This window comes from Neofelis nebulosa, chromosome 13 (genome assembly GCF_028018385.1).
Source record: "Neofelis nebulosa isolate mNeoNeb1 chromosome 13, mNeoNeb1.pri, whole genome shotgun sequence".
Taxonomy (NCBI): Eukaryota; Metazoa; Chordata; class Mammalia; order Carnivora; family Felidae; genus Neofelis; species Neofelis nebulosa.
The window spans coordinates 34,762,639-34,779,281 of NC_080794.1; positions in this window are offsets into that span (position 1 = coordinate 34,762,639).

Consider the following 16,643-nt stretch of genomic DNA (forward strand, 5'->3'; position numbering starts at 1 on the left):
GGGGCAGAGAGAGAGGGAGACACAGAATCTGAAACAGGCTCCGGGCTCTGAGCAGTCAGCACAGAGCCCGACGTGGGGCTAGAACTCACGGACCGTGAGATCGTGACCTGAGCCAAAGTCGGACGCTTAACCGACCGAGCCACCCAGGTGCCCCTGTTCATGCTATTTTGACTGCTTCCCGTGAATCATGAATGTTGTTAATGGCATCTAGAATGGTGAATCCTTTCCCGAAGGTGTTCCATTTACTTTGTCCAGATTCATCAGAGGAATCACTATGTATGACAGAAATATAGATAAGAAATATATTTCTTTAAATGATAAGACTTGCAAGTCTCAGTGTCTCCTTGACCCGGGGCTGCGGAATGGATGTTGCGTTCGCAGGCACGAAAATGACATTAATCTCCTTGTACCTCTCCCTCAGAGCTCTCGGGTGCATTGCCAACGAACAGTAACATTTTGAAAGAAATCTTTCTTCTAAGCAATAGTTCTCATCAGTGAGCTTAAAATATTCAGTATATCGTGTTGTCAACAGAACTGCTGTCATCCAGGCTTTGTTCCATTTATAGAGCACAGGCAGAGTAGATTTAACATGATTCTTAAGGGTCCTTAGGAGTTTTGGAATGGGAAATGAGCCCGGGCTTCAACTTAAAAGTCACCAGCTTTACCGGCCCCTAAAAAGAGAGTCAGTCGGTGCTTTGAAGCCTTGAAGCCAGGCATTGACTTCTCTCTAGCTGTGAAAGTCCTACGTGGCATCTTCTTCCAACAGGCGTCTTGTCTATATTGAAAATCTGTTATTGAGTGTAGCCACCTTCACGAATGATCTTAGCTGGATCTTCTGGAAAACTTGCTGCAGCTTCTACACCAGCACTTGCCGCCTTACCTTGCACTTTCACGTTATGGAGAAGGCTTCTTCCCTTCAACCTCACGAATCAACCTCCGGTAGCTCCAAACTTTTCTTCTGCCGCTTTCTCACCTCTTTCAGCCTTCAGAGAGCTGAAGAGAGTTAGGGCCTCGCTCTGGATCGGGTTTTGGCTTGAGGGAATGTTGTGGCCGGTTTGATCTATCCCGACCACTCCAACTTTGTCCATATCAGTATAAAGCTATTTTGCTTTCTTATCGTTCATGTGTTGACTCGAGTACCACTTTTCACTTCCTTCAAGAACTTGCCCCTTATATTCACTACTCGGCTGTTGGCGCAAGAGGCCTAGCTTTCCTCCGATCCTGGCTTTCGGCACGCCTCCAGGCCTTCGTCACTAAACTTAGTCATTTCTAGCTTTTGATTTAAAGTGAGAGATGTGTGACCGACTCTTCCTTTCATTCGAACACTTAGAGGCCCTTGTAGGGTTATCAATTGGCCTAATTTCAATACTGTTGTGTTTCAGGGAATAGGGAGGCCTGAGGAGAGAGAGAGAGACAGAGAGAGAGAGAGAGGAGAGACAGGGGAACAGCTGATTGGCCGAGCAGTCAGAATACACATATTTATTAAGTTTGTCATCTTATTTGGGTGCAATTTATGACACTCCAGGACAATTACAATACTAACATCCAAGATCACCGCTCACAGATCACCGTAACAAGTATGGCAACGAAAAAGAAATATTGTGAGCATGACCAAAATGTGACGCAGAGACACAAAGTGACCAAACGCTGTCGAATGTTAAACTGTCAACCTAGCCAAGGCTGTCCTGTAAAGTCAGGGCCCTGACTGGAAAAAAAATGGGACCCTGAGAGATGACATCCAGGTTGATACATTCAGATCTCGATGCCCCTGATTCCCTCAAGCCCTCTGAACTTCAGCGGCCCGCTCCTTAAGAAGTAGGTCTTCCCTCTGGCTTAAAGGTGGTTAAGAGGCTTGTGCCCTTCAATACTACACGCAGGCTCCCTCAAGGTCTATCCCTAACTTCTCTCCTTACCCATGAGATGAGTAACTACAGCTACGATAAAAATGAACGGGGAAATTTGGGGCCCGCTAAGAAAGAAAGGTAATATAGTCTGCGGGGTCTGCAGAACCCAGCTGTCATGTACCTCAGCAGTGAGTGTCTATATGACTTAATTCGAAGAGTGCTGGATTAAGGGACAGAGGTAAAACATAGAAGTAGTATTCTGTTAAAAAAAAAAAAAAAAAGAAAAAAAAGAAGTAGTATTCTGTTTTAACACCCTGGCAAGAACTCCGGGAGAAGGTGTTGACGCCACGCTAGAATGGCTCTTAGAAGCTAGAAGAAAGCAACAGTCCTTCTTAAGTGGAGTAGGAATGCTTACAACCACCACAGCAGGCCGTGGAAGAAGGGGTGAAAGGGTTTAAGGAAGTGAGCACGTTACACGAACAGACTGTCAGTCTTGAAAACCCCCAAGAAGACTTTGTTCTACGGGAAGCCCCAAGTGATAAAGAATACGCTGGTGAGAAAGACGACATCTCTGAGCTATCAGTAGTAACTTTCCTCTGAAGGGCAAGGTTAATGGTACAGATGTTGCTGCAGAACTGGGCTCACTAATAGCAATGGGAATGAGAGGTTCGCGAAACGATAGAGGCCAGGTGGTAGTGCAACCGTTAGAAGCCAGGCGGTGCAGTTACCATAATAAGCGGTGGGGGCAGGTGGAATCCAGGGGAGCCTGCTGGGCAGAGTCATGGAAATGTCCTCTCTAGAGGTAAGAGAGCTGGTAAGCGTTCTGCATCCAGTTCCAGTGTGTGCCTGAGGGGTCGTGTGTGGGCCAACACCAGCTAGCAAGTCAAACACACACACACACACACACACACACACGAATATTAGGTACAAAAAAGAATGAAATATTGCCATTTGCAGCAACACAGATGGACCTAGAGGGTATTACGCTAAGTGAAATAAGTTAGACAGAAAAAGACAAATACTATATGATTTCACTTCTATGTGGACTCTAAAAACAAAACAGAAGTGGACTCATAGATACAGAGAACTGGTGGTTGCCAAAGGGAAGGTGGTAAAGGGATGGGTGAAATAGGTGTTGTCTGTTTAGCTGTTTTCTGACGATCCCTTTTTTATTTATTTTATATTTTATTTTTATTTATTATTATTATTATTATTATTATTTTTTATTTATTCCTGGACCAATCTGAGTTATTTATGTAAGCCATCTCCTGCCACAAGCAAAGGGATGGAAGGTCAGCATACTGGTCATCATTTGATACACGTAAGGAAAGGTGAGCTTCAGGTCCCACATACTTTTCTGGCCCGTGTGCGGAGTCATGGTCCAAACCAGTGCTGTGGTCCCCGCCTCCCGGGGCCGTGGTCCAGGTTCTCTTTATTCATCTCCGTAGCCGGTGGGAAGTGGATTCACGTGGGAGTCATGGAATAGAGTGGGATTACCATCTCCCCAGGGAAAAGGCTTGGCCCTGATGCGGAGATGGGGGGAGGCGACCAACTAGGGTCTCTTGCGCTCTGCGTGATGCGAATTCAGGAAGACGTTCCTTCCTCATGCTCACTTCCACGCCAGGAAGAGCTAGGAAGTAGGTGAGGGCCTTTCACGTGCGAGCTGAGCCCTCCTTGCCGTGGGCGCTGCTGGACGTGGACCAGTCCCAGCTGTGCCCCGGACCGACCTGACAGCCCCGGAAACCGGGACACAGCCACCGCCCCCCATTTTTGACCTGGACAGCCTCAGCGCCTGATGATCCCCTTTTTATATTTAAACTCTGAGGGCTGGCACATGACTGGGGTTTCATACTAGTTTTTTCTTCTTGTAAGAGAAAAGATTCATTCTACCTCTGGGGTCGTTCCTGGTTAACTGCCCGCGCTAAGGCCTGGCTGGGCCTGCTCCCCTGGCCCCACGCGGTGCCTGGCCTGTCCCAAGAGGGAGCCTTCCTCTCGTGGGTCCTCATATGACGAGCAGCGAGGGGAGTGCCAGCTGCACCCCTGTGTCTGTGATGCCCGTGGCAAAGAGAAAATCTGCTGGAATAGATTTCTTCGGGGTAGGAGAGCTCAATAAAATGTTGATTACAAAAAAAAAAAAAAAAAAAAGCAATAAGTACAAACCTCCAGTTATGAAACAAATAATTCATAGGGGTATAAAATGCAGTGTAGGGAATATAATCAAGTATATTGTAATAACTTTGTGACAGATGACAACTATACTTATGGCAGTCAGCATTTAATAATATATACAAATGTTGAATTGGGATGTTGTTTACGTGAAACTAACATGATACTGTATGCCAACTGGGCTTCAATTAAAAAATACATCTATTGTTGGGGGGGGGGCACCTGCGTGCCTCAGTTGGTGGAGCATGAGACTCTTATTCTTGAGGTTATAAGTTCGAGGCTGACGTTAGGCATAGAGATAACTTAAAATCTTAAAAAAATATATATATGTATATGTATTGTTGAAAGTAGTTCCGATATAATAAAAGAAAAAAAGAAAATAGCTGTGAGAGGAAATTCTTCCTGTGGGCAGAGCTTCAGGTGGTGTAACTGGTCATTTCCTCTGTGTGGAAAGAGAAGTAGCCTAAGGTTAGAATATATACACTTTCATGGGTAGTGGTGAATGTTTTGGTCAGGGGCCTAAAATAGAAAGATTGTAGATTGGGGACTAAGAAGTCTGAGGTAAAGGTATGTGAATGGCTTAAAGTAAGACGTAGAGTGTGAAAATATGTTTTTAAAATAAAGTTTATTTATTTTAGTAATCTCCACACCCAATGTAGGGCTTGAACTCACAACCCCAAGATCAAGAGTCACTTTTACAACTGAGCCAGCCAGGTGCCCCCAGAGTGTGAAAATCTTTGTATCAAATGTAATGCCCATCAGAAAGCATCCGTCCCAATCTTTATAGCATTTTACTTTTGGTGACAGTTGTTAAGTTATACCCTCATCTTCCCATTAATAAATCTGTGATTTTTCAGGAGGAAGTTTGTGAGTTTTTATGCTCAATAGGGTGTTACCGTCATGAGACCAATTTTTTTGGCTCCCATAACTATTCCAACAGAGGGAAAAAAAGGCGTGTTTTAGAAAATATACTGCTTTGTGTTTTCTAGTTAAGTGTTACATCTTACATATTTGAAGAATAGAGGAGCGCCTGGGTGGCTCAGTTGGTTGAGTGTCCTACTCTTGATTTTGTCATGGTCCCAGGGTTGTGGGATCGAGCCCTGCATTCTGCTCTGAGCGTGGAGCATGCTTGAGATTCTCTCTCTCTCTCTCTCTCTGCCCCTTCCCCTGCTCATGCTCTCTCTCTTTAATGTAAAAAAAGGAAGAAAGAATAGATAGCCTAGGTTTATTTTTTTTTGTAGTTTCAAGTTTTTATTTAAATTCCAGTTAACATACAGTGTAATATTGGTTTCAGGAGTAGAATTTACTGATTCAGCATTTACATACAACACTCAGTGCTCATTATAACAAGCGTGCTCCTTAATACCCATCCCCATTTAACCATCCCTAGGTTGGTTTTTATTTATAATACAATACTTTAATGGAGAAAGATTTTAAACTAGCCACAAAGGAACTGTAGAATATTTCGATCTTTGGAGAGGTAATTAGACTGAATGAAAAAGTGTAAGTTTTAGAACTGCAAAGTCCTGGCTTAATACCAATTTCTCTCTTTATTAGCTTTGTAACTCAAGGCAAGTCACTTAATTTTGCTAAGCTTGTCCAGGGAAGGAAATAGTGAAGGGGTTAATTGTGTGAACTCTGAGGGCAGGTTACCTGGATTCAAAACTCTGTCACTCACCCACTAGGTAACCCTAGATCAGTTACTTAACCTCTCTGTACCTCAGGTTCCTCCTCTTTAAAATGAAGATAATGATAGTGCCTACCCTACAGACTTATTGAGAAGATTGAATAAATTAATGTACGTAAAGTGCTCAGGACAATGTCATTGAATGAGTGATCAAAAACACAGGCCATTATCATTATCAGTATTATAGGTTAACAATATTTGCCAAAGGGTGGTGGTGAAGATCAAATAAGGAAATATATGAGATATGGTTAAGCTCAGTGTTTGGCACATAGTTAGTCCCTAAAAAAATTCTAATCATGGAAATGTGTGTTATAGCTACTTCATAAGATTATTATTTAAAAAAAAATTTTTTTTTAACGTTTATTTATTTTTGAGACAGAGAGAGACAGAGCATGAACGGGGGAGGGGCAGAGAGAGGGAGACACAGACTCCAAAGCAGGTTCCAGGCTCCCAGCTGTCAGCACAGAGCCCGACGCGGGGCTCTGACTCATGGACCGCGAGATCATGACCTGAGCCGGAGTCGGCCACTTAACCGACTGAGCCACCCAGGCTCCCCTCATAAGATTATTTTAAAGGTTCCATCTATGTGCCAGGTACTGCGCTAAGTGATGGGGATACAGAGAGAAACAAAGACCTACAACATAGCCTTTGTCCTTGAGCTTAGAGTCTAACAGAGATTGAATGAGAATCAACGTGTCAGTCTTGCCTGGCACAAAAGCAGGTAGACAGATGGAAGTGAATATTCTCAGACACATAAAGGAAGTAGAAGCCAAGTAGATTTTTTAAAATTCTGATTCTTTTACTTTTGGGTTCTATTTGTCAATCATTGCCATAATTCTAGGGCTTTTTAGAGGGGGAAGACTTAGGGTTTCTTCTAATTTGTACTTTTGAGTAAGTAATCCATCATCATTTTTCTCATATGATACAATCAACAAAAATCTACAAAGGATCAAGTTACCAGGAATAAACAGTTAAGAATATTCCCAGTGTAACAGGGGAAACACATACATAGCTGTAATACATTTTATGTTATATTTTTTCAAATCTAACAGAGGAAACACATACATAGCTGTAATACATTTTATGTTATATTTTTTCAAATCTGTAATAATTATACACAAAAATCTAAGGTAGCAAAGAAGAGGCAATGATTGATTTTGCGAAAGCGGTTTGTCTCCATTCCCTCAGCATGCGGTCTGTTTTACCATCTGAGTCACTGCTTGAAATATTAATACAATTGATCTTTCAGAACTCTATTTGTCTTCTTAGGTTTACACTAACCCAAGGTTTCTCAGCTTTAACATTATTGACATTCTGGACAGGATACTTCTTTGCTGTAAGGGGCTGTCCTGTGCATTGTAAGATGTTTAGCAGGATTTCCGATCTCAGTAGCACTCCTACAGACTTGACGATCAAAAATGTCTTCAGGCATTGGCAAAAGTCCATTGGAGAGGAATATCCTCTCTTCTTGAGAACGACTGCACTAAACCAATGATTATTTTGGGACTTAAGTCTTATCAGTTATGTTTCTAGCTTATAACGGTATAGTATGATTTATCACTTATAATTGGTTCACAGGAACTTGGAACTTTACTATCACAATCATGCAGCTAGTTGATATGTGATTTGTTACAGAGGAAATTATGCACAAATCGACACTTTAAAATGTTTATATGTTGATTACTGGATATTTTATTTCTTTATCTTCACAAGGACAAAATGCTAATAAAATGAGACTTTCAGAGAATAATAAACTGTTCTTAAGAATTAAAAAAATATAATAGTATCTATTAGTTAATTATTGCTTTTAATAAATTACCTCAAAACTTATTGGCTTCAGATAACAATAAACTTCAATTATTTCATAGTTTCTGTGGGTCAGAAATCTGGGAGTGGATTACCTAGGTATTTCTGGTTAGGAGGTCTTCTCATGAGGTTGCAGTTAGGATGTTAGCTGGGTGGCAGTCATCTGAAGACTTGACTGGGATGGGAGGACCAGCTTTCCAAAATGGTTCATTCACATGGCTGGCAAGTTAGTGTAGCTGTTTACAGGAGGCCTTGACCCTCATTTTGTGGACCTCTCCATCGTGCTACATGACATGGCTGCTGACTTCTCTCAAAGTGAATGATCTGAGAGAGCAAGTCAGAAGCAGCCTTGGAAGTCACACACTATCACTTCCATCTTTTTTGTGTTGGGCATACAGAACAACCTTGATAGAATTTGACAAGGGACTACATAGACGTATGGATCGTTGGGAGCAATCTTAGAAGCTGGCTACCATAACATGGCAATAAAAAAAAATTGTAAGTGTTGGGACAAAAAGTTGGGGAAAAGAGAGAAATAAAAACAACAACAGCCAGCCAGATAGGTGGAAAAAAGGAAAGAAAAAATATGAAAATGACACAAGCAATCCAGTAAGCCCAATATGTGACTAATAAAAGATCCAGGAAGAGAGAGGAGAGAAAAGAGGTGAGAGGAAATCAAAGAAATGTATCAAGGTTGCAGGATACAAAGTCAAAATAGAAAACCATACACACAAGCATTAAAGAATTAGAAAATGAAATTTTAAATTTCCATCAAAAATATAAATGCTTAGAGCTAAATTTAGCAGTAGATGTATAAGACCTCTACACTGGAAACTACAAAACATGGCTGAGAGAAGATCTAAATAAATAGAGAAATATACCATGTTCACGGATTGGAAAGCTTGATATTGTTAAGATGTCAATTTCCCCCAAACCGAGCTACCAATCTCAATAAAAATCACAGCAGGTTTTTGCTGTTGTTTTTGCTGTTGTTGTTGTTTTGGTGGAAGTAGATGAACAATTCAAAAATTTGTGTGGAAATACAAAAAATTTAACCAAAACATTCTAGAAAAAGAACTAAGTTCCAAGTAATTACACTTCCTTACATCAAAGCTTACTATAAAGCTATAGTAATCCAGACAATGTGGTATTGCATAAAGGTAGACAAACAGATCAATGAAATAGAATAAAAACTTAAGAAATAGATCTATAATTATATAGTCAATAAATTTTTGACAAGGCACCAAAGCAATTTGATGAGGTAAAGAAAATTATGTTCAATAAATGGTGCTGGAACCATGTGGACATAAGTAAGCCCTCAAATCCCACCTCATGTTATTTGCAAACTTTAATTTGAGATGGATCACATACCTCAATTTATTTTTATTTTTTTTTTCAACGTTTTTTATTTATTTTTGGGACAGAGAGAGACAGAGCATGAACGGGGGAGGGGGAGAGAGAGAGGGAGACACAGAATCTGAAACAGGCTCCAGGCTCTGAGCCATCAGCCCAGAGCCTGACGCGGGGCTCGAACTCACGGACCGCGAGATCGTGACCTGGCTGAAGTCGGACGCTTAACCGACTGCGCCACCCAGGCGCCCCCACATACCTCAATTTAAAAGCCAAAATTCTCAGGTCATCCAAAAACATTTAGAAAGTAAATAGGCAAGCTATAGACTTAGAGAAAATATTTTCAATTAATATATCTGATACAGGAAATGTATCCAAAATATTTAATAAACTAGAACTCAATAATAAGATAAACATCCTAATAAAATATTGGCAAAGTCTTTTTTTTTTTTGGAAAGAGGATTTTTTACCTTTTATTTTATTTTTTAATGTTTATTTATTTTTGAGAGAGAAAGAGAGACAGACAGACCATAAGCGGGGGAGGGGCGACATGGAGGGAAGACACAGAATCCAAAGCAGGCTCCAGTCTCTAAGCTGTCAGCACAAAGCCCGAAGTGGGGCTCGAAATCATGAAGTGTGAGATCATGACCTGAGCCAAAATCCACTGCTTAACCAACCGAGTCACCCAGGTGCCCCAAAGATTGGCAAAGTCTTAACAAACACTTCACAAAAGGAGGTATATATATGGCCCACAAGCACATGAAAATGTGCTTGACATTAATCTTCAGGAAAATGCAAATTAAAACTACAGTGAGGGTCGCTTGGGTGGCTCAGCCAGATAAGCATCCAACTTCGGTTCAGGCCATGATCTCACAGCTCATGAGTTCAAGCCCCGCGTTGGGCTCTGTGCTGACAGTTCACAGCCTAGAACCTGCTTCTGATTCTGTGTGTCCCTCTCTCTCTCTCTGTGTGTGTGTGTGTGTGTGTGTGTGTGTGTGCCTCCCCCACTCGTGTTCTCTCTCTCTCAAAACTAAATGATTAAAAAAAACTACAGTGAGATAACTACACATCCATAATGGCTAATATTGAAAACATTGACAGCACAAAATGTTGGCAAACATGTAAAGATGCTAAACTTTTAAATACTGCTGATGGGAGAGTAAAATGGCACAACGGTTTTGGGAAAGGGTGCGGTAATTTCTTAATGAATATATACCTGTGCTACCCGGAAATTCCACTTTAGGTATGTTCACAAAAGGGCTTGTATATGAATGCTAATTGCGCTTTCAAAAAACAGATGTTCATTAACGGGAAGAAAGGAAAAATATTCTGTAATCTATTCATACAATGGAATACTACTAAGCAATAAAAACGGACGAACTGCTGATAACATAGAATAACATGGATGAATTTCAAAATGATTATGCTCAGCAAATGAAATGAGACACAAAAGAGTACTTATTGTATGGTTCCATTACTGTGACATTACAGAACACTCAAAGCTAACCAATATTGAAAAAAATCAAAACAGCATTTGCTTCTTGGAGACGGGGTTGGTTGAGACAATATAAGGTTTTCTGGGGTTGATGGCAGCATTCATATCTTGATAGAGGTGTAGGTTAAACAAATGCTTGCATTTGTCAAAACTGATCAAATTGTATACTTAAGACTTGCATATGTCATTGTATGTAAATTATATCTCATTTTAAAAAAGGGGGACACTGAGATAAAACATTGAGTACATTTAAGAAAAGAACTATGTATTTTTGAAAGAAACAATTGCTATTTACAATGGTGACTTGAAAAAGGGGAAAAAAAGAGTACCGTGATTACAACTGTACCAGCTAAAGTTAAAGAGAATAAATATATTCTATTTATATATTCGCTCTATATTTTCTACTACATATATATCCTATAAATATATTTATATATTTATCTATATCTATCTATATAATATAGATATAATAGATATAATTATATAGATATAATATAGATATTATCTATATAATCTATCTATCTGTATTATATATATATTATCTATAGATAGATATCTATCTATAGATAATATATATTTATATATATTTTTTCATATATATCATACATTACATATTTTATATATTATATATTTGTATATTTTAAAATATATTTATATATATTTATATATATTCTATATCTATTTAGAATACATATCTATATTCTAAGTTGAGAAAAAAAGTGTTTTTATACTCAGCATACTGTAAATTCGATTTTAAGGTTTTCATTCTTTTGGTATATTTATTCTTTTTTTTCCTTTTTCTTTTTACTTATTTGAGAGAGAGAGAGAGAACAAGGGAGAGGGACTGGAGGAGAGAGTGACAAAGAGAGAATCTTGAGCAGGTTCCATGCTCAACACAGAGCCTGACACGGGGCTTGATCCCATGACCCTGGGATCATAACCTGAGCTGAAATCAAGACTTGGATGCTCAACTGACTGAGCCAGTCAGGTGCCCCTCATGTATTTGTTCTCGATTCCCTTTATTTAGCTTTGGCTGTCAACTCTGCAAATAGCTGCTCCTTTACACTGCCACAGGTATTAATATGACTTTTTAGTTTTCATGAATTTCAACAAATGGCTATTTTTCTCTTAAGAGGTCGCTGGTAGGTAGGTAAAGACTCAAACTATCTTCTCACCTAATACTTTTTTCCTAAACCTGGTCCTTCTGTTTGTGAAAGTAAATGCTCATAAGTTAGTCCTATTTTCCCCACCTCTTTTATTTGCAAAGGGCAAATTTACAGATGTCACAGTCCTTGCCTGGAAAAACACTGTACTTCTTACAATCCAGCTTTAACATTCTGGCTTGCCAAATAAGTAGATAGGTAGGTAGGTAGGTAGGTAGATAGATAACTTGCTCAACAGCTCCACTGCTCCTTGTATTTATTACAATAACATAGCTATTGGGTTTTGATCAGCAGAACAAGTCATTAGCACAAATTGGCCTTTGGCATGACCTTCTTTGCCAGCTCTTATTCATACTTGGCTTCAGTGTTTCTTCACTGCTGCTACTTTTCTTTCATTTATTCTCCTTAATGTGTTGATATTTAGGCCCCAGACAAGAGTGGGTGGGAACCAGAATAGCAGTCAAGATAACAGGCATATCTTCTAAGTATATATAAAAAAAAAAAATCATCTTCTTTTTTCATTAGTAATGTCATTTCATGAAGATTTGGCATTGTTGTTATGATTTTCTTCTCACAGTTCAAATGACAGTATCAGCATCAATACAGTTACGAGTAATATACTAATACCTAATACAGCTTTATTTATTTATTTATTTTTTTTAAAAAAAATTTTTTTTTTCAACGTTTTTTATTTATTTTTGGGACAGAGAGAGACAGAGCATGAACGGGGGAGGGGGAGAGAGAGAGGGAGACACAGAATCGGAAACAGGCTCCAGGCTCCGAGCCATCAGCCCAGAGCCTGACGCGGGGCTCGAACTCACGGACCGCGAGATCGTGACCTGGCTGAAGTCGGACGCTTAACCGACTGCGCCACCCAGGCGCCCCCCTAATACAGCTTTAAAATAACTTTTGGAAATTTAGAAATCATTGGACTCCATCCAGGTTCTATCTGACTTATTAAACGGGCTTTGATTATGCTCTTTATTATTATTATTTAAAATAATTTTTTAATGTTTACTTTTTTTGAGAGAGAGAGAGAGAGAGAGAGAGAGAGAGAGAGACAGTGCACGAATGAGGGAGGGGGAGAGGAAGGGGGAGACACAGAATCCAAAGCAGGCTCCAGGCTCTGAGCTTGTCAGCAGAGCCTGACATGTGGCTCGAACCCACGGACTGTGAGATCATGACCCGAGCCAAAGTCGGACGCTTAACCAACTGAGCCACCCAGGCACCCCTAGTATTTATTAATGTCAAGTGGGTAGTCTGGTAGGGTTAAAAAGAACTGTACTGTAAGTCAGGTCATCAGCTCTTCTACCCTCACCATTTGTATAGTCTTGATCCTAATAAGAGTCGGGACTAGTTGATCTCCACTTAGAGATCTAATTAAAAATTAAGTCAAAATATTTACTGTGGGTTTACTGGGTTTTAGGTACTGCAGTCGGTCAGAGGTATGGGATGAAGTTGTAACTTACGGTTCCTTCCCTAAACTGGTAAGAAAGAGAAACTATTTAAAGGGAGGTGACTCCTCCTTTCACATTTCAATTTAAATGTCACTTTCCTACCACCCTATCTAAAAATAGCTCTTTTCTGAGGCGCCTGGGTGGCTCAGTCGGTTAAACAGCTGACTTCAGCTCAGGTCATGATCTCGTGGTTAGTGAGTTCGAGCCCCTCGTTGGGCTCTGTGCTGACAGCTTGGAGCCTGGAGCCTGCTGTGGAATCTGTGACTCCACCTCTCTCTCTGTCCCCTCCCCAGCTCATGCTGTGTCTCTGTCTCTCAAAAAATAATAAACGTTAATAAAAGAAAAATTTAAAAATAGCTCTTTTCCACTCATGTCACCATGTTTATTTCTTTTTAGTGCTTTCTTCTAATTAAAAATATTGTATTTAATTACTTGTTTATTGACCACTTTCTACACTAGAACATAAGTGCTTGGGGACAAGAAGCTTATTATTATCATTCATTATTATTATTATTATTACTTTCTAATTGGTTCTATCTCCACAGCCTGAAACAACACCTGTCATTTAGTAAGCACTCAATAACTATATGTTTAATGAACAAATGTCTGCATCCCAGAATCCAAATATCTGGCTTCAGGAAATAGTTATTTGATGGAGATTTCTATTTAAAAAACAACAACAACAACAACAACAACAACAACAAAACTATCTAGAAGGGGAAAACATAGAACACATTCCCTCTTCTTAGATTTAGCTTTACTTTCTTTGCAGCCTTAAAGTTTCATTTGTTTTTGTTTCATTATTATCTATATTTTATTAAAGTTTACTTATTTATTTTGGAAAAGAGTGTGGCAGAGGGGCGAGGCCGAGAGAGAAGGGGAGAATCCCAAGCAGGCTCCTTGATGTCAGGGCAGAGCCCCACAGGGGCCTTAATCCCACAAACTGTGAGATCATGACCTGAGCTGAAACCAAGAGTCAGATGCTTAACCGAGTGAGCCACCCAGGCACCCCTTTACCTATATTTTAATGCTGATTTGAGCATCAACAATAACAGAGACGAACTTTAAAACACGTATAAAGATGTTGTCCCACTCCACTAAATAGGAATTTTAGAGGCACACAAAGGAACACATTTAACCACAGTGTAGGGCTAACCCACAGATCATGGTTTTTACAGAAATTTCTACTTTATAAACTTGGTTTAGGATTTTCTGCAGCTAAGGTTATGAAGGATGTTGATGTGCAGTTTTCTTTCCTGTAATGTCCTTGTTGGATTTTGATATCAGGGTTACGCTGGCCTCAGAAAAGGAGTTGGGAGGCATTCTCTCCTCCTGTATTCTCTTAAAAAGTTTGTGTAGAAAGCTTGGTATTGTTTCTTTGTTACAGTTTTGTAGAACTCACCAGTGAAGTCTGCAGCCTAGATGAATTTTAGGGTGGGAAGATATTAAATTTTGTGTTTAATTTCAGTGATGTAAGACTGTTCAGATTTTGTATTTCCTCTCACGTTCGTTTCAGAAAGTTGTTTTAATGGAACATGTCCATTCCCCTAAGTTGTCAAACTTATTGGCATAAAAGTTGTTCACGTATTTCCCTGTTATCCTTTTGATGTCTGCAGGATCTGAAGCGATGCCTTCTTTTCCATTCCAAATATTGTTAATTTGTCTTTTCTCTTATTTTCTTGATCAGTATTGCTTATCAACTTCATTAGTCTTTTCAAAGAACCAACTATTGGGTTTCTTGATCTTCTCTACTGCTTGCCTATATCTATTCCATTGATCCGTTCTTATCTTTGTTTTCCTTCCTTCTACTCTCAGAGTTTAATTTTTTTGTTGTGGTAAAAAAACACACAAAATTTACCAACTTAACCATTTTTAAGTGTACAGTGTGGTAATGTTAAGTATATTCACATTGTGAAACAGATCTCCAGAACATTCTCATCTGGCAAATCTGAAACTCTATATTCATTAAACAGTAACTCCTCTTTCCCCCTTCCCTCAGCTTCTGGGAACCTTTTGTGTCTATGGATTTGACTAGATACTTCATATAAGTGGAATCATCCTGTATTTATCTTTTTGTGTACGGCCTATTTCACTTAGCATAGTGTCCTCAAGTTTCCTCTATGTTGTAGGGTGTGATAGGATTTCCTTCCTTTTCAAGACTGATTAATATTCCATTTATCTGTCTGTGAGCATCTGGGTTGCTTCTACCTCTTGGCTATTATGAATGAATATGAGTGCTCATATGTGCTATGAACATGTATGTGCAAATACCTCTTTGAGACCCTACTTTCAATTCTTTTGGATACATAGCCAGGAGTGGGATGGCCAGATCATGACAGTTCTATTCTCAATTTTTTAAAGAACCTCCATGCTGTTTTGCGTAAGGGGCCTTGACATTTTGTAATTCCACCAGCAGTGCACAAAGTTCCAATTTCTCCACATCCTCACCCATACTTGTTATTATTTTTAATGGTAGCCACCCTTGGGGCGCCTGGGTGGCTCAGTTGGTTAAGCGTCTGACTTCAGCTCAGGCCATGATCTTACAGTCCGTGAGTTTGAGCCCCTCGTCGGGCTCTATGCTGACAGCTCAGACCTGGAGCCTGCTTTGGATTCTGTGTCTCCCTCTCTCTCTGCCCCTCCCCTGCTCATGCTCTGTCTCAAAAATAAATAAAAACATTAAAAAAAAATAGTAGCCACCCTGGGGTGCCTTGATGGCTCAGTCGGTTAAGGGGTGACTCTTGGTTCCAGCTCAGGTCATGATCTCACTGTGAGCTCAAGCCCTGAGGTGGGTTCCATACTGACAGTGTGAAGTCTGCTTGGGATTCTCTCTCTCTCTGCCCCTCCAGTGCACACACACTCTCCCCCTCTCTCTCTTTCTCTCTCAAAATAAATAAACTTAAAAAAAAGTAGCTGCCCTAATGGCTGTGAGATGCTATCTTATAGTTTTAATTTGCATTTCTCTGATTAGTGATGTTGAGCAACTTTTCATATGCTTATTGGGCATTTGTATATCGTCTTTGGAGAAATATTTGCTCAAGTCTTTTGCCCATTGTTTAATCGCGTTATTTGATTTTTTGTTATTGAGTTATAGTATTCTTCCTATAGTCTTAATACTAAGAATATGTTTAGCTGTAGGAGTAATTTATATAGTCTTAATATCTTATCAGATATATGATTTGCAACTATTTTCTCCCATTCCATAGGTTTCCCTTCCACTCTGTTGTGTCCTTTGATGCATAAAAGCTTTTAAGTTTGATACAGTCCCATTTGTCTATCTTTGCTTTTGTTGCCAGTCCTATATGCCTGTCATTTCTGTTGCTTTTGGTGTCATATTCAAGAAATCATTGCCAAGTCCAAAGATCTTCCCCTATGTTTTCTCCTACCAGCTTTATAGTTTTAAGTCTTAAGCCCATTTTGAGTGAATTTCTCTATACGGTGTAAAATAAGGGTCCAACTTTACTCTTGTAAGTGGAAATCCAGTTTTCCCAACACCATTTGTTGAAGAGACTGTCCTTTCCTCATTGAGTTGTCGTGGCATCCTTATTGAAGATAATTTAACCATCCCTGTGAGGACTTACTATATATATATTTAATTTTAGATAAGCTTTAAGTTCACAGAAAAGTAGAGTGCAAAGTATAGCTCTCATATACCCCCTGCTCCCCTCCACATGTTCA